This window comes from Halichoerus grypus, chromosome 3 (assembly GCF_964656455.1).
Source record: "Halichoerus grypus chromosome 3, mHalGry1.hap1.1, whole genome shotgun sequence".
Taxonomy (NCBI): domain Eukaryota; kingdom Metazoa; phylum Chordata; class Mammalia; order Carnivora; family Phocidae; genus Halichoerus; species Halichoerus grypus.
Window position 1 is genome coordinate 110,747,219 of NC_135714.1, and position 19,147 is coordinate 110,766,365.

The 19,147-nt window shown below is 37.6% G+C and overlaps 1 long non-coding RNA gene across 4 annotated transcripts in view; it reads left to right on the forward strand.

Annotated features, from left to right (window-relative positions):
- The window catches only part of LOC118551211 (uncharacterized), a 104,848-nt gene that overhangs the window by 25,549 nt on the left and 60,152 nt on the right, over positions 1-19,147 (forward strand). For 2 of the 4 annotated variants that reach the window (XR_004924957.2, XR_013446166.1), the window contains exons 2-3: positions 13,971-14,060; positions 18,592-18,747. This is a non-coding gene — a long non-coding RNA (uncharacterized LOC118551211). Of the gene's footprint in view, positions 1-13,970; positions 14,061-16,569; positions 17,943-18,591; positions 18,748-19,147 lie in introns of those variants that run through there. The other 2 variants (XR_004924956.2, XR_013446167.1) reach the window with 2 other exon arrangements.

The following is a 19,147-nucleotide window of genomic DNA, read 5'->3' on the forward strand; positions in this document are numbered from 1 at the left end:
GAAGCTGTCGCTGTTTGTAATTCTTAAGAACTCCTTGTTCTTATTCCTGCTAAGGATGGTCCCCAGGAAAGATGTGTTGTAAACTCTATTTCTTCTCTCTTGGATAATAGCAAGGTAAAATTTGTGCCTAAGTAAAGAAGGTTGAGTTTATAAGCCACTTTGTGCCATCTGTATCTAGATATATATATCTATAATTATTGATCAAGAGGATCTTAATTGTCCCTCAATTTGACTGAACTTTAGATAGGCTTCTTTCTGACTTTAAGGTCCTAACCTCACTTTTCTTAGAATATTTACTTTAGAAACCTAATTGTAAATGTTTTCTCTGCCCCTTCAAGATATGTTTTTTAAAAAGCTTCTTGCCAGTTTTATATCCCAGGAATATCTTTCTCAAGGATCTGGGAAACATTTCTTTAAAATGTCATCAATGAGGTAGCATTCTCATCTGCCTGTCTCTGTTGGAGGGTGGGAGCCTAACTTTTGTGGGTGTCTTGCTCCAAGCTGGTAACATTGTCTTCTGTCCAAAATATGAGAAGTTTCTTTTTTCTTTGGGTAAAGCCAGTTAGCAAACACAGATGGCCTATGCTCTCCCTCTCACTCCAGCCTTTAAAAACCCTTTGTGGGCTGGAGTTCAGACTTATTTCTGGCTTCTCTAGTTTTATTTCAATAGCCTTGAATAAAGTCTTCTTGGCCTGTTTACCTTTTTCTGTTACAATTTTTGCTGTGACACCATGCAGGTAGAAAACGTGTGACAAAATCAAGGTTTATATGTTGATATTAGAGATCAGTCTTTCCTAGGTCTTAATTCTTTACAAATGTTCAAAATTGCAAGACTTTGTTGAAGAGGACGAGGTTCATTATTTTTATATTTTTTGAAAGAAGGAATTGGGTCTCAAAACATTCTTTGGTGAGCTCTTGTTTAATGTCTCTTCTGGAGAAGAAAGTACATCCTCCCTTCCCCCCACCCTTTTAGTTGTGGACTCAAGGTATTATATCTCTTTATAAGGGTTGAGAAGATAAAGATCTGAAAATATGTATGTGTGTAACCATCTTATTGGAGATAGGGGCTGGGGGAATTTTAACCATAAGGTTAATATAAACCAGCAGAAGTTAAGAAACATGTACTCAAAAGTAAAAACCTGAGTTCAAAATATAAAAAGTACTTATTTTAGTTACATACTTCCTTAGGCAGTTATATTTGATCTACCTACTTCTTTGGAAGGAAGAATCAACAGGAGGATGAGAGATATCTGAGGGAATTATTGTTTATAACTGCCTACGGTCATTTAAATATTTTTCATACAACCAAAAAAAAAAGAGCTGTTAGCTATTCTGATCGCTATGACTGTTTTATTGGAAAATTCTCCAGTGGTTTCCATTGAAGATTGACTGGAAATAACTTTTTTTTTCCTTTGGAAGTTTTCAATGATACTGTTATTTATATGGATCTGGGATTTTTTTCTTCAAAAGTAAAAAGGGCAATATGCTCAAGTAGGACACATTTTATTTTTTCCTTCAATGTTAAAAAAAAGCCCAACATAATATTTGCATATTTTTCAAATTGCTTTGTGTGCTTTCTGAAGCAGTGCTAAGCAATTCAGCACATTTATCTAAGGAGGAAATGATATCCTAAAATACATTGAGAAACCTAACTTGGTAAATAGCTTCTTAGTGTTCATGTGCCTCTATATGAAAAAACAGAACAAAAACCTACAAAATATGAAGAGACCATAAATCAATTTATCAAGTTAATGGTCTCCTTTAGGACACTTGAGCAAATTTTAAAAATGCATTTAAGTATGAAAATTAAAAATTGAATACTCTTGGAAGAAAACATGTATCATTTGAGCAGAATAGTTAACTGATTTGGAGAAAAAAATAACAGAGGAGATTGAACTCACCATATTTGATAAGATATTTTTTCATGTATCTGCTCTGTGGGGATAAATATTAAGTGAAAATTTTATTGTTTTCCCATAATTCCCATCAACTCCCCCACCAGTCACTATTTGGCTTTCTTTTTTTAACCCAAGAGTAGTCTTTTTTTCAAGTTATATTTGTCACAGCTATGTGAAATCTAGTTTAAAATGCAACATATAAATACCATGAAGTGACCGCTTTTGATCCATCATTTTGGTTCCTGTTTCTGCAACTGCTAACTTTGAGTAGAGAACATAATAAAGATGTGCTCTCTCTTCCATTGAATTTAATTCCATACCATAGAGATCTTAATCATTAATTCAGAGTAGGCATTTCAGATGGAAAAGAAACTTCTTTTGGAGAAAAGTCCTTTCAATCCTCCAAGCGTTTTGGATGTGGGCACTTACTAGAGCTTTTACCTGAAAGTGGTATTCGGGAGTGATTCTCTGCCAGAGCCACCCCTGCCTGCGGGGGTCAGATCAAAAGCCTCAACATCAACAGATTTCTCTTCATACTCATTCTGTCTGACAGTCTCAATTTGGAATATCTACCAGCTGTTCCATTTCCTACCTTTCTTGGTTTTGGTAAGATGACAAACAACAGATTTATCAACATTTTTTTTTCTATAACTAAAATGTCAGAGTCAGCTTTCCAAATGCAACAACAAAAACATCCCCGGCTTTTAAAAAAGTGTCAGGACTTCAAACACACTGCATTTGATTTTTTCAAGAATGAGACCACCCACAGAATTAAACAGAAATATAAACTACTTTTCCTTTTGGACAAGTACAAGGGGAGAAAATAATTACAGAGCTTCTTATTAAACTTGCAGATCAATATAAGTATCTCCAAAAAAAAGTCAAAAGAAACAAAAGGAAAAACACAGCTCGTGACTACTTTGTAGATGAAATATACCTTGACAGGGGAAGGGGGGGTGAGAGGAAATAGAAAAAGGCATTTATTGACTGCTTCAAAATTTACTTCCTCTGTGACCTGAAACATTTCCCATAATCTCTATGGTCTTTCATTTCTTATTTTTGAAATAAAATAACACCTGCTTTTCCTATCTGAAAGGATTCAAGGAAGGAATGAAAAATCTTTGCATATTATAAAGCATTGTGCAAATGTAAGATTACTGCTTTTTGAGCCCATCAAGTATCTAATTTATAAAAAAAATTACATTAAGAGTTTTAAAATCTTTTTCACTGTTTCACATATTTACATGGACTGCAAGGCTTAGTTGAGTACAGTGGAAACTTGATTTGGACCTCGGGAGGGTCCAGGTGCTTCTTGCTTATTATAATAGGTCTCTGGTTATCCTGCCTGACTTACCACCCTTCCCTAGGCTTTTTCTTCCTAGTTCACTGCAAGCAGTGACAAAGTGCCGGACACGGATTGAACTTCTGTTTTTCCATCCAAGAATGCAGTTGAGAGATCTGAACTGGGCTCTGATTGGGCATCAGTACCAAGGGATGGCAAATGGGGGGGGGGGGAGAAGAGAGTGAAATATTTATGTTGACTATAGATTGGGTCTTGTCTCTTCTTGACAGTGAAAGACTGATCTCTGTAGGCAACCCTAGCATTAAGGCTGCTCTTGAGAACAGCCTTTGGATAGCTGCATATGCTTGTAGCCATTATTTATTCTCAGAATGTGCCTGAATGAGATCTGGAATGCTGTAAATAAGGTTTTCATTCAGAAGGCATGCCCAGGCTTGACACAGGACCAGAACATGTGAACACATCTAGATCTCAGGATGTCAGGTGCAGTAGACCTTCCTAAAAGAAAGCACCAGAAGCATTCACAAAGGAAATGAACAATGTTCACTGAGAAACAATTGGCAGATTTGGAATTCTTGTTCAGCAAGAACCCGCACCCCGCTCCCAGCCTTCAGAAAGAAATGGCCTCAAAACTGGAGATACATCCCACAGTACTGCAGGTTTGGTTCAAGAACCATAGAACAAAGCTCAAGAAAGCCAAACAACAACATGGGGCACCTGGGTGGCTCAGTCGGTTAAGCATCTGCCTTTGGCTCAGGTCATGATCCTGGGGTCCTGGGATCGAGCCCCACATCGGGCTCCCTGCTCAGTGGGGAGCCTGCTTCTCCCTCTCCTCCCCACTTGTGCTCTCTGTCGCTATCTCCGTCTCTCTCAAATAAATAAATAAAATCTTAAAAAAAAAAAAAAAGCCAAACAATAGCAATTAGCTGGGGTGGAAGTCAAGACCAGCTCTTCCAAGAGAAATGTGGATGGACCTTCAGGATTCCCTGATGGTGCCTACCCCCTGCTTCCCTGGTTTATACAGATCATCCAATACCTTCCTTCCAACTCAGCATATGCCCCAATTTTGAGGCTCTCCCAGACCATTCTGTTGGCCACAAAATAGTCCATTTTGGCTGCTACCAAGATCCTAACATCTACTCCCTTTGTCCTATTATGGAATCTCAAATTCTTTCCATGAGCTTCACTGCTAGTTCTTTTGGTTTTTCATCTCCATAAAGAACTTAATGAGAGAAGCTAGACACAAAAGGTCACATATTGTAATGATTTGCAACAATTCCCATACAAGAGACAGACACAAGATCTGCACAACATGGATGCATTTCAAAAACATGCTCTGGGAAAGAAAAAAGACACAAAAGTGCCCGTGTGGTGGAATTCAGCAGAAAGAGGCACTAAACAAACTTATTGGGATGGGGATGTTTCACATCGTAATTAGGATGGCAGTAACCTGGATGTATAAATTCATCCAAAGATACAGAACTGTAACATTATATTATATCACAAAAACAAACAATCATGTGACAGGCTGGAGGTGTTTGCTAATGCCATGGCGGTAATCATTTTTTGATATATAAATATATCAAATCAACACATTGTACACCTTACACTTGCACAATGTTGTGTGACAACTGTATCTCAGTAAAGCTAGAGAAGAAAAATTTTTAATTATATCTCAATAAAAATATATGTATAATGGGGAAAAATAGGCATGCCCAGGCTGAATTCCTCTAATCCTTTAGTTGGATGTTCTCCTGGTGGAGGTGGTATTTAGGTTGTGGGTATGGGTGGTAGCTTGTAGTCTCTGGCATGTTGAAAAAAACTCTCCAAAAATGCAGTGAGGTCTAGGGACTGTATCGGAAATGTAATCAAGCCTGTGTTGGGCAAGCTGCTGTTCTTTGCTGTCAGTCACCAGGACTGCCTGGGTGGTTCTGCCCGTTTACCTGTGCCCCCAGTTGTTGGGGTTAATGTAGATCTAGACCAGACAGCGCATCCCTTAAAACAGAAAAGACAAAGCCAACATGTATTTAGAAGACGGCAGTGAGGCAAGGGGCAGTCTTAAGAAAGGAGTAGTTCAGTCATTTAGTTGACTGTTGTATCATTTTCTCGCACTGTGTATTATTTCTAGCCCCAATCATATTGATATGGTGTGTTATGGTGCGTGTGGCCACGTGGAAGAGGCCCCGTTCTTTCGGGGAGACCTGATTATCCACTTTCCAGAAGCACAATGGCAACTCTTTTCTCACTAAGAGAATCCATTGCAAATCTGTAAGACAATCCCTCCTTCAGTCTTCAGGAAACTTCTCTATAGGAGGCCCTTACATTTAGATGCATTCTAAAGGCCTGGGACAATAATCCAGGAAGACAATTTCAATCATCTTAATGACCCCTGAATTATTTCAATTATCTAACCAACTCCTCAAATAAGACAGCCCTTCAAGAAGTTACAGACACATCAATCAAACATCCCAGAATGATAGTATTAGAAGAGATTTTAGTCAAAAATCTTTTAAAACAAGCAGTAATCCCTTAAAATAGCACCATTGGCAAAAAAAAAAAAAAAAAAAAAAATAGCACCATTGGCAAAACGTCATCCAGACTTGAACACCCACACTAGCAGGGGAGTGCATATGCTCACAGGGCTTTCGGTGTGGGAGAAAGCACCCATCTTTGGGGACAAAAAAAAGAAAAGAAGACGGCCTCAGGTCTACCTTTTCCTATGTGAATGCAGGCTAGTTATTTTATCTTTGGCTTCCTGATATACTTATAATAGAAGAGAAAATGATACCTTTTTCGTTGTGCTCATTTGAGCATGAGGTGAGACAATGTGAATAAAACATCAAAGAACATGCTAAGTAATTGGTAGTTTTCTTCCCAGCCTTTTCATGGTTGGAATATGCCTTCTGTCTTTAAGTTAAGTACTGCCACAAACTATGTGACCTCAAGAAAAGTATTTAACCTCTCTGGGTCTGAACTTCTGTAGATATAAAATGAGAATCTTGGACTGATTGATTCTAAGGTCCTTCCAAAGACATTTTTCACTAAAATATGAAACATCATGGTAGATTTCTGAAGATATTACCTTCACTTTTGTTCCCTTATAGCCATCTGTTATCATAGGCTTGGCTAGGCTAGACATAATTACTTTTTCCCTATGGAGTCAAGAAACAAACTAAATGGCAGTGTCCTTGAATAATTTATTTGACTCTTAGAATTAGTACATTATCACTGTTGCTATGGAAGAAGTAATTTACATTTTGAAAGGGTATTTTACTTCTTTTATCTCTGACTGTATTTTAATCCTTTTACTACTTAGAAGATGTGACTCCATTATTTTATGTCAATACTTCCCGTATCCTGTGATTTGGGTGGGGTCAGTTATTATCTGCAATGTCTGATGAGGTTAATGCACTGGGACTCTGAGTGCCTACATTTAGTTAATGAATTTGAAGTAGAGTCTCTGGAGTGTGCATACCAACTTATAAGCCTCTAAGCTTTTGTTTGCTTTCTGTTGTGTGATCTGTAGAATAACAGTTTATATATACACAGATTTTAATAATGAAAAGTAGGTGTCAGATTTGAGAATATGTAGTACAATGGAAAGGGTGTCTTTCCTGTTATTAGACATAGCTTCAAATCTGGACATTATCTCTTATTAGCACTTCATCCTGCCTAGTCGTCATTCTTATCTGAATTTCAGCTTTTTTCCCTGTCAAATGAGTACACTATTGACCTCCAAGTTGGTTGTGTTATTAAATGAAAAATTATTTGTCAAAGTAACTTTTAAATATTTCTCTATATCAATGTAACATGTTACTTTGACTAGTAAGTTGATTTGATTGCAGTCTATCCGTTCCAGGGAGCATTAGCTTGGAGAGACTTATAAGGCAAGAGAAGGCGAACATGATATGTATGTTGTAGGAGAGTCATTGAAAATAAACATCAGTAGCTGGAAATTATTTATTTATTTATTTATTTATTTATAATATATTTCTAAAAGATTTTATTTATTTATTTGAAAGAGAGAGAACGAGTGGGGGCTGGGGAGAGGGGCAAAGAGGGAGAGGGGGGAAGGAGACTCCCCACTGAGCAGGGAGCCCGATATGGGGCTTGATCCTGAGACTCTGGGATCATGACCTGAGCCGAAGGCAGATGCTTAACTGGCTGAGCCACCCAGATGCCCCATTAGCTGGAGGTTGTTTAATAAATTCCCTGGAGTTAGTAAAGAAATGGTAAAGAAATCACAATACAGGATAAGAGGAAACCCTGAAAGTGGGTATGAAAAAGTCATTTTTAGTTCTTTGAATACATAATGATAGTAAATATATGCAGTCAGTATGGTTATTTAACAATAGTTTGGTTCTCCTCAATCCAGAAATGTCGTAGAACAGCACTTCTCTGCTCTTTTGAAATCAGATATGGCCATGTGACTTGATTAAGCCAATGAGGTCTGTATGGTTGTGACGTGCATTTCCGTACTAGTTGGTGGTCACTCCCTCAGCCTACCCCCAAAATGAAGATAATATGGAACAGATTCCCCAGCTGACCTATGAAAGTCATGAAAAATGAGCAAGGAACAAATGTGTGTTGTCTTAAAACATTATGGGTTTTTGTTAGTTTAACATAACCTAGATTCTTCTGACATATATAAGTTAGGGCAATTAACTTATCCAGAGGTTTAAGAGAATCTCTGCCCTTTCCTTCATGTGAGAAGCCAAAAGCAAGTGTCAGAGTGGATTTTAATCTGGGGGAGTATGTTTGGGGGGAGTGTGAACATGGGAGAGAATCACCCTCTTCAGAGAAAGAGTTAGTCCAGGGGCCTGTGCTGTGCTGCTTCTGGAATCTAAACATCAGTGGTCTAGGTCCTGCCCATTGCCCAGAGATCATGCCTGTTCCTATCCCATTTCTATCCCATTACAGGTTGTACAAGGGTGTCATTATATATGTTAATATGCTTGAGAGATAACTCACAGTGCTTTTAAGACTACCTTATTACATAGATAAGGACATTTTAAGGAACACAGAGAAGTTCTGGTTAGTGTTTTCATGTTGATTGGACAAAGAAGATTGTAGAAGCAATGCATACAAAGGGGAAAGTGGTTGCTTTCATTTATGTCCTTATGCACATACTTTAAGACCTTTCCATCCTACACTATCTTATCCTATCTCTCCAGTGTCATGGCGTGTGATACTTACCTTTGTTGCTCTGTTTTTACTTTTCTTCACCCAGTGAATTCCAGTGCCTCCTTCTAATATCAGCTCGAGTGTCACTTTTCAGATGCCTCCTCCATGACCCCTCTGAGCACATCAAATAGTCATGTTATCTACACTGTTTCTGTTGCAGCACTTACCATGATAGTTATTTTTACATATTTTTACATTATTTCTGTAATGTAATGTATCTCCTCCCCCTATGAGGTGTTAATCTGTCTTCAGTCACCTTTGTATAATCTGACACTAGCACAGTGCTTCACACGTGGTAGCACTCAAAAGATATTTGTTCAAGGAATAATGAATGCAAGTCACGGTGGTGGTCATCTAATATACTCCTCTTTTTCCAACCATTCAAAACTCTGTGAGATAGGTAGCTATGTCTTCATTTTCAAAAGTGAGGATTGGTTAGAAGATTTGTTCTGAATCACACACTCGTAGATGATGGAGCTGGATTTTGAATCCATGTTTATCTGACTTCAAAGCCTGTGGTCTTTCCATTACATGCCTCTGCCTCACCAGAGACTAAAAGAAATGCTTTAATTTTGAGGGAGTTAATAATGCATGGGACCTGAATTGAATATAATTTTATGCTGTTCTGTTCTAGAAGAATTTTTTATTATCCAGCTGTAGCTTTGTGCCTTCATCTCTTATCAAGAAGAGGTAATTATCTTCATTAGTAGGCAACCCCTTTACTTCCATATAACTTTGATACAGTTGGTAAAACTCTATTTTCTTTACTCCTTGCTCCCTATGAACTACTATCTTCAAAGACTGTCAAAGTTTGCAACCAGATGGTCAACTATTATTCACTCTAAGTTCCTCTGCAGCGATGCGATGAATCGTCAGGTCCATCAGCAAATAGTAACATATGAAAACATATTGTCTCATCTTTAGTATCTCCAAATGTCACTTCCACATTTGTTATTCCACTCTTGTTCCTAATTAAAGAAAGCTCATTTCCAATTCTCCTGACTGATATCTACCATTTCAATAATGCCCTTTATGTTTGTCCTAGAATATTCATCATCACCTTGTTAACGCAGTTGTTTTCAAATAAAGTGTTAACTAACAAAGTCTTTTCTTGACTTTTCTATGGTCTTTCATTATTTATTTCTATCTGGCATCCTCTTCTATCTTATCCTGTGATTCCACTCTGGACTCATATACAGTAACATCTGCCATCTGAAGCTTGATGGGAGTTTTTACCTTTGAAAGCTCTTTATCACACTTGAGCTGTCTACTTCTGCTGCCAATCTGAGTGGTATCTTTCCTGCAGCTCCCAGTCACTGTCCCCTTTTCCATCTTCCTTCTCCGGGCTATTTATCTCACACACTCAGCAAGCCCCACTCTGCTCAGGTTCGTTGAAGTCTAATACCTCTCATGTCATTCATTTTGCTTTCATATTCATTGAGCTTCTTAAGAAGATCAGCTCGTCTCTGTGATTTAATATCTAGTTCTTAATTTTATACCTAAAAGATAATACTCAAAGAAAATCATTCTTACCTTCTCTGCTCTGTGTTTGAAAGGCATTTGATCCTATCATAGTGACATTGATTTGCATTTTGAATTTGTTGCCATTTAAAATAAATTAAAATTTTGTCTTAGCTTATAATCAGATTACAGTAGCAGCATGAATCCACCTAACTTTAACAATCTGGAAAGAGCCATTTGCTTGAATAATAGGTCAACTCAAGTAATATCACTTTGAATGTATACTCTAGGGCTGGTACTGGTGTTTCTGTGATAATGACACTGCTGCTGAAAATTAAAGGATCCGACCATGAGAAAAATTCCTTTCATAGGAACGTTAAATTCTAGGGAGGATGTGGCTTTTCTTTAAAAAGTGGATGGCAAGAAATCAGATGTATTTGCTTTTAGTGTTCAGAAAATGGGATGGGAGGTCAAGGTGAGTGCCAGGGTACCCCTATGATTCTTCCACAGGCTTGGGTTGTTTATGAGGCAATCAGTGTCACAATATGGGACATTCAAAAATCTGGTAACAATGTCCTATTAAAGTCACAGAAATTAACTTGACTTAAATGCCACACGGAATTTACTAGGTATAAAACAAGATCAAAAAGGTGTTCAAAGTTATGGCTGCTGAGAATGAGGAGATGGACCTAAATATATTTTACCTATCATTTCTATGCAGACTTTTTAGTGGAAAACTTCTTTCTAAGGAAAATAAATATATTTGCTAAAAATATTTGTAAAAAGGAAATAGAAGATACTGATGAAATCAAGTAGAGATGAGATGATCTTGTTAAATATGAATTCGGTCAACACAGATTTAGTAGAATAATATTTTGGACTTTTTTCAATAGAAAAATAGGAACATACTGAATTGTACTAATAAACTATATTAATATAAGAACACTCACTGTTTTCTGTATTGATTAGCCCAAGGTGAAATTTGATCACAAATACAAATCAAATGTGAGTTCTACATTTCAAAATTGGACAATGATAAAATAGAGAATGCAAAAAGAGATGGCCAAGATCATATACAATATAGAAAATATGTTATGACTATTTGTTTGTTCGTGTGAAAAATTCATCTAGCTCTCTGCCAGAGATATTGGAGATATAATGGTAAATAGGACAAACACGGCCCCACCTGTTATGGAACCTGGACTGGATCGCGGGACGGAAGAACCAAGCAGCACTCGGAGATCTTGGAGGATAGGAGGTTTATTTAACGCAGGTGGGCTCAGAGAAGAATGATCTCCAAAGATCTGAGCCCCGAGCACAAACAAAAGGGGGTAATTTATGCACTTCTGCCTACTTGGTAATTTTGGCACGCGCAGGAAGCAGAGCAGAGAGAAAAACCCGGAAGAGCCCCGGGGCAGGGGCTGGGACTCCTTTGCTGGCTGGGTCAGCCATTTTAGGACACAGATTTCCCTTATCACACCTCCTAGAAGAAATGAGAAAACAGATGAGTGAAAATCACAATAAGGTGATTAATGATATGGGAGGGAGAACAGAGAAAATGAAGAGAAGATATAAAAAGGAGCTTAATCAAGTTTAGGATGAGAATAGATGGTCTGTGGAAGGACCAGAGTGTGGAAGAAAGGTGTGTACATTGTTTTCTGTAGAAGGCTTAGCAGATAAGAGAAAGCATGGTGCGATGGGGAACTGAAAGTAAGTCAGGAAGTTTGATGAGTAATTTCAAGGGAGAAGAGGAGGAAAGATAAATCAGAAAGAGTGGTGGGGCCAGATAATGAGGGTTTTTTTTTTTTTTTAAAGATTTTATTTATTTGACAGAGAGAGACACAGCGAGAAAGGGAACACAAGCAGGGGGAGTGGGAGAGGGAGAAGCAGGCTTCCCGCCGAGCAGGGAGCCCGATGTGGGGCTCGATCCCAGGACCCTGAGATCATGACCCGAGCGGAAGGCAGACACTTAATGACTGAGCCACCCAGGCGCCCCCAGGTAATGAGGGCTTTATAAGCTAGGTGTTGGAGCTTGCATTTACTCCTAGGAACAATGGGACAGGCCTTGGCACTGCACAACTCCAGTGAGTTGTGTTCACACTGTAGTCTACCTAAATAACCACCTACAGAGTGGTGTAGCACACAGCCTGTCAACTATCTGCATGGATCCCAGATGGGAAGAGCTTCCATAGCTGCAAGCACAAGAGTGGGGTAATTGCTTTTGGGTTTGTACTCATATAAGAACATTCTAGCTGCTTTATGGAATATAGCATATATTCACTCATAAATAAACTTTTATTATATAGATGTTATGTGCCAGGAACTGATCTACTTATCATAGGATTCAGCAGTCAGTAGTATAGTCAAGGGCTCCGTAAACGTGGAGCTTCCATTCTAGGATGGGGGAGGATGGAAGCAATAATTTATCACTAAGTAAACAAAACAGTTTCAAATGCTGCTATGAACAAAAGGAGATAACATTTGAACTTAGATTTGAAAGATCCGAAGGCGTTAGCCATGTGAATCTGGAGGTCCGGAACCCGGCAATAGCAAGCATAAAGCCCTAGGCAGAAGCAAGGATACTGGGTTAAAGGAACAAAAAGAAGACAGGTCTGGCTTGAGAAGAGGTTGTGAAAGAGAAGGTGGAATCAGAGGCATTCAGAGGGCGGGTCCAGCCGCACAGGGCCTTGTAGGGGGAGCTGAAGGACCTGGATGTGTGGATACGTGCAACCGAAGAAAATTGAAAACAGTAAATATGTGCAAATATGCGGTGGTAATTCACTTTAAAAGGGAATTAAAACGAATTCTATGTTGCTACACTCACCCAAATTAGGTGTAATGGGTGGCTGTTAAAAGAGGGAAGATTTGGGTTCCACAAAGTGCCCAAACGTGAAAGGAGCTTTCTGTCACTTGAGATATTTTGCAGAGTCAGTAGAACGAACTTCTGCTCCGTGCAAAAGGAAGGCCTAGTTTGCCTCTAAGGGCTCCTTCCACTAAAGCTGTTGGTTCATTTGGGGAAAATAAGGTGCACAAAGGTTTCCTAAACGCAATATTGGGAGATTTTGTCAACCGCGGTTATTGACATATGTAGTTAAAATGTACCAGCAGAGGAGAAGGTAATGAGGAGGGGGCCACTGTTTCTATTGTTCTGAATCCTTATTTTTTTAATCACATGGGCTGTAGACTTTGTTTGATGATTTCTTACAGGTAACATAATTCTATCTTGTTTTCATTAGGTCAGAGACCGAAAAATGTTGCATTTTCCTACAAAAAATACTATTTTGTTTTTTAAAAAGATTTTATTTATTTATTTGAGAGAGAGACAGAGACTGCATGCAGGCCATGAGCATGAACGTGGGGGAGGGGCAGAGAGTGAGGGGAAGGGAGAGTCTCAGGGAGAATCTCAAGTAGACTCTGTGCTGGGCACTTTATCTCATGACCCTGAGATCATGACCTGAGCCAAAACCAAGAGTCGGATGCTCAACCAACTGAGCCACCCAGGTGCCTCCCCAAAATACTATCTTAAATAAGATAATCATGCTTTAGAACAGAAAAAACAACAACAACACATTTTTAACATTCTCAAGTAAAAGCACTAAGGGCTTTTGTTTTAGTTTGTATTTTGAACCTTATATATTTAATTTATTTTTCTAGATTGCACATAGCTTTTACATTTGTTAATATGTTCAAGAGGGGCATCATAATCTTCCTAAGATGACATTTGTTATACAGCTGGTCATGTATTTTTAGTTAGAGTTACATAGAAGTTATGTTTGGGGTTGTACATGGGTTGGCCATAGATGACTAGTTCAAGCAATGGGTACACAGGGAGAAGGGTTAGTTCGCGTGTACTGAGTATCTCCTTATGGGCATACTTCAATACCTTACCACCGATATTAAGATAAAGATAATAGCTTTCATCTTGTCTTGAGCAATCATACCTGCACTTGACCCCGTGGCCTCTCTAGCATCCTTTCGCACAAAGCAGAGAAAGCATCAATCCTAGCTTAGTTGAATTACTTGTTTTGTTAAAATTTATACACTACTATATTTAAGTTTTTGGTAAGAATTTTATAAAATGTAAAGATCTGAACATTTAAATATCTTAATCTATCTTTCTGTCTCAGTGCAGGAAATAATTGAGGGGGACACTTCTTCATCTCTAGTGATTACAGAACCTTCAGGATCCTGAGTCAGGAGCGAGGAGGCATTCATAGGTAGGCTCCCTTTGCCTGAGTATTTTAAAAAGGACACTTGCCAGTGCTTTAATGTGGGGCTGTGAAAAGTTATGCAGTCCCTACTTAAAATACTGTCTTGTATGAAATGACATTTATATAGGTAGGAAACATGGCATTTTGACATAATGCAAAAATAGTTCCTTCTGAAGGAATGGGTTCCTTAAGAATTTTGTGGACAAAAGAATTTCTTTAGGACTGATGGATTGTTTTTAATAATTTTAGTTTTCTGCTTTTGTAACTCCTGCTGCTCCATTTTTCAGAATTCATTTAGTTTTACATTAGCCTGTGTCCATTTAGTACAAGATCAGTATAACATTCTTTTGCCAGATCATCAACTTTTAAAGGATTCATCTTCACTAATAAAACAAAGTGGGGGATTATGTCAATTAACCAAAGAATTGGAGCAAAGACTGAACTTTTCTTTATGCTTTTTTAAAAGGCATTTTGAGCTGGACTGCACTATTGCATTCGAACTGTAAACAATGGGTTTATGGCTTTGGTAAAGCACATTTTGTATTTCCCTTTACTGGCCGACAGTAGTCCGGAGAATCTCTCCATACCTAAGTGAAATATTGCCACAAAGTTTACATTGTTAATCTCATGCATTGAATTATTTTAAGGGAGCTCACTGGTTTAAAAATTAACAAAATAAAACAAACAAACAAAACCTGAAAAGCTAATGTAAAACAAAACACTTAAACCCAATTCTTTTTTTTTTTTTAATATTTTATTTATTTATTTGACAGAGAGAGAGAGAGAGAGGGCACAAGCAGGGGAAGTGGCAGGCAGAGGGAGAAGCAGGCGTCCTGCTGAGCAGGGAGCCCGATGTGGGGCTCGATCCCAGGACCTGGGATCATGACCTGAGCCAAAGGCAGACACTTAACCGACTGAGCCACCCAGGCGCCCCTAAACCCAATTCTTTTATAGGTATAAGCAATGGCTAATTTATCCAATTTAAATATTTACCTTGGTTTCTCTATCTTGACATTTAAATTGTAGTTTCGTATGCTTCCTTAAAATAATTGCATTGCTCCTTGTGCTATCATCTATACATTTTATTCCTTTTGTTGCCTTGAATTTCTTAGATTGTAAGAGAAAAGAGGCAGGGGTCTTGACTTTTGTATGATATGCAGCTTGATGATATGAATTGATTATGGATAACAGCTATAAATGGTTTTTTTTGTTTGTTTGTTTTCTTGAATAGTTAGGACTTGAATATAATCTTCCTTGTCCATGAGGAAGTTTTCAAAAGGACTTTTGTCCCTGTAAAGTGAATAAGCTTCTATATTTGCCTGTAATATTCTTCTCTTTGTGAAAAATTTCAGCTTTTAAAAATTAAATCATGGAAGAAGGTTGCATAGATTCATGCTCCCTGTGCTAAAATTATGTTAGAAATGAAAAGTGCCTGAAAACAGAGATAATACAATGCAAATTGGTCTTTGCATGTCATTAACCTGACATCTATAATGTGCCTTGCTCAATTTCAATATTTAATAAGTGTCCAATTTCTTAAGTATGAATAAAAATTAGAAACAATAACAAGTAAGTTACTTTTCAATAAATAGACATGTCCTCACTGATTTAAGAATAGTAATTGGGTGTAGCACATTAACTGAGTGGCCTAGAGCAATTTTATAATAATCTTCCAAAAGCTTAGGAAAAAAATCAACACTTTATTACTTTTAACACACTGCAGTTACTGCTTCTCTTAATTCATTTTAGTGAGCTGTCAATAAATTGCACTCTATTAGATGCTGAATTTAATTAGCTCCAGGGTCACAATTTATGTGATTTCTAAGTTGTGTGCTATTTACAATGTCTAGTAAATGTTACCTATGGCGACATAAATATATTTAATCTATAGCCAGTAGTGGACAATTATTTTTCATTCCTCCGGTATTAAGCATTCAATAGTACTGTTTCTGATTATTTTCTGGACTCTTCTGCTATGTTATGTGGGAACAGGACTAGCTACATAATTTGTGATTCCTAATGCAAAATGAAAACACAAGGCGACAACACTGGAGAATGAGAGCAGAGTGCTTTTGAGCTTAGTATCTTGTGAGACTGCATGAGTTGTATACATCCATGAAGCCAGCCCTCTGGGCAAGTGTAAAATAATTAAATTTAAAATAATATCTCATATGCAAAATTACATTCTTTGCCAATACTGTGGCTGAATGTCAGAGATTGGCCTACTACTGATAAAGGCAGGAAGTCTGCCTTCTCTGACTTTCAGCAGAGTTGACTTGGGCGTGTGACCTAACCAGACGCAGTCCTTAGGAAAAGATGGATTGTCCTTTGATCTGAAGATCTGTATCCCCAACTAGTAGAATTCAGTACCACACAGTGTTTTTGAGTTTGTATATCTTATTCTGAGTCAAGGGCCTATTCCAGATAATTGAACTTTTCTTTGGAATTGTGATGTGGTGAGAAATTCTGGCTGTCTGCCTACTCTCCCTTCTTCTGTCCTTTTTTTTGGTACTAGGAAACTGGCAAGATGCTATGCTGAAAAGCTGCATTTACAATCCTCCTTGAAGACATGTGTGACTGATACATTTTAAGTAAAGTCCCTCTGCTATTTTCTTTGTCCCCATCTGTAACAACAGTGAAGGCTGAGGTTCCAGCAGTGATTTTTGAACCATGCAGCAATCTTGAGGATGGTAAACACAACTCATGGTGGAACAGAAAGGCAAAATCATCTGCTTTCTCAATGACTTGAAAGAGACTCTCAACTAGCCCAGAACTGCCTGCATGAATGAATAACACTCTCATTTATTGAAATTTCTGCAGCACAATTTCTTAGTTGCAGCACAATTTTGACTGATAGAGGACAAAACATTTCTTCGTGTGTGTGTGTGTGTGTGTGTGTGTGTGTTCTACTAGATCCTACTTCGGTTGTGGTAACAACGCGTGAATTTAAAGTACCTATATGATAACAAAAAACAGAAAAGTTATGAAAGACAAAACTCCACTTCATTTTATGAGAGTGTCTTAAAATCTGACAATTGTTTCCTTTGCTTGTTCTGTACGGTTTGATTGGAGTTTTTATATTTTGTTTTTTGTTTCTGTGTGTGGTTGTCCATTTTCATAGCTTCTTGCAACTTGTAGATTATGCTAGTATTTGTTCATTCATTTAAGCAGTGTCATACTAATGACATACTAATGACAAAAACAATATGATACGGCATTTTCCCTGAAATAACTCACAGCTTAATGAGAGATCAAATATGTAAAAATAGACTATAAAGTTCAACCTGGTAAGAGATACAATGGAAGGGGAAATGATATGGATCTCTGATTCTACTGAGGCAAATGTCTACATAGGTCCTGGGAAATTTAGGAGGGCTAAAAATATCCACTCTGAAATACCTTGCATACTTCTGGAATTCCATGTCCCTCAGGCCCACTGCTAAAAAGATAAAAAGTTTGTTCTTTGACTTTTTCCATCCCTTGGAATAAGAACATTAGATTTAGTTCATGTATTATGTCCCCGTTACATAAAATCTAGATCTTAGATTTTAAAAATTAAGCTCTATATTTAAAATAAAAGATAGAATTCTTTTATTTCAAGAAATGGAGAAGGGGCCATAAGTATTAGTAACATGCAGTGAAACCTATAGATTACACCTGCCAGCAGGTGACATTAGTTTTGAAGTCACTCTTGCCTAGGGAGTATTTGTTTACACTCTAAATTTCATACTTAGTGTTTCTGCCATTCATTCATTTTCAATATTTTAGTGGAGTCGTGTCCAGCTGAGATAATACATTTCTTTCTCAACAGGAGTCTGTAGTAGACTGCTGAAAAGTATAATTTCACATATGTATGATAAAAAAACAAACAAAAAAACAGAAAGCAAAGCTGCATTTGATAAGAAGTGGGCTAGTGCAGGCTTCAAAGAGAGGATGTAGCCTTTATCAGTAGATAAAACTTCAGTAGCTACTACCCTCTTAATTTAAAAAAGCAAAAGATTTACGATTTCAAAACACTTCTAGATGCATGGAGTATCAAAAAGCAAGTCAAATAATGCAACCTACTCAGAGCTTCAAATTCAAAAGTACAGTAGACAAACTAAAATAATAAATACTTAGCCTGTATGCTGAACACCTAAAGTGTTATAAAAAACTTTTTTTCTGATTATATCTATGTACACACACACACACACACACACACACACGCATTCACTTTATACACATGCTTGAAAACTTGGAAAACACAAAACATGAGGAAGAAAATTAAAAATATATATATATAATTTATCTATGACCTAGAAATAAAATTCTATGAATAATCAGTTATTTTTAATGGGTCAATATAAATAAATCCTTATAAATATGAATGTACATAAATTTACAACACTATGATCCAATGGTGTATAGGTTAACACTAACAAAAGTTGATAATTCAGTTTTGTTTTGTTTTTCCTTTTTTAACACTTTGGTAGAGTTCTGGGAACAAATAAAGCATATGCAATCTGAACATAATCTCCTTTTTTTCCTCTACTTCCAGCCCCAATATATTTGCTGCCTCTGGGCTTCATGGTAGTTTGTGCCTTCAGGTGGATGAGTATAGGCAAGTGAAGCCTGGATTTTGTTGGAGTTACATGGAGAGAATTGGTTACTGGAAGTCTTGAAAGAAGTATGGAAGATGGAGCATCATGGGAAGGTATTGGTTCTCAGAGAATTGTAGAAATCATAGGGACATGAATATATCTGGTTTCTCTGGGCACAAAGCCATCCAGGGTTTCTCTGGGCACAAAGACCAGAGAGGATTCTTTGGTGGCGGTGGGGGGTGTTTCAGAGAAGCCGGAAAACCTGCCTTTTTATTCACTACTGGCCTATAAGAGAAGTGGTTGTTTTATCTCCCAGCCCCTGTGGAACTCTTGTTGCTTAGTAACAATAACCATACTTATGACCCTGGAGCTCAGCCTGGTAAGTTACAACCCATCTAAAATGGAAAGCACTCAGAAAGAGTGATCATTCTGGTCAGAATAACATTTACCCAGCAAAACTGCAGCATGAGGTGAACAACCACTTGAACGACATATACTAACAAAAGTACATAT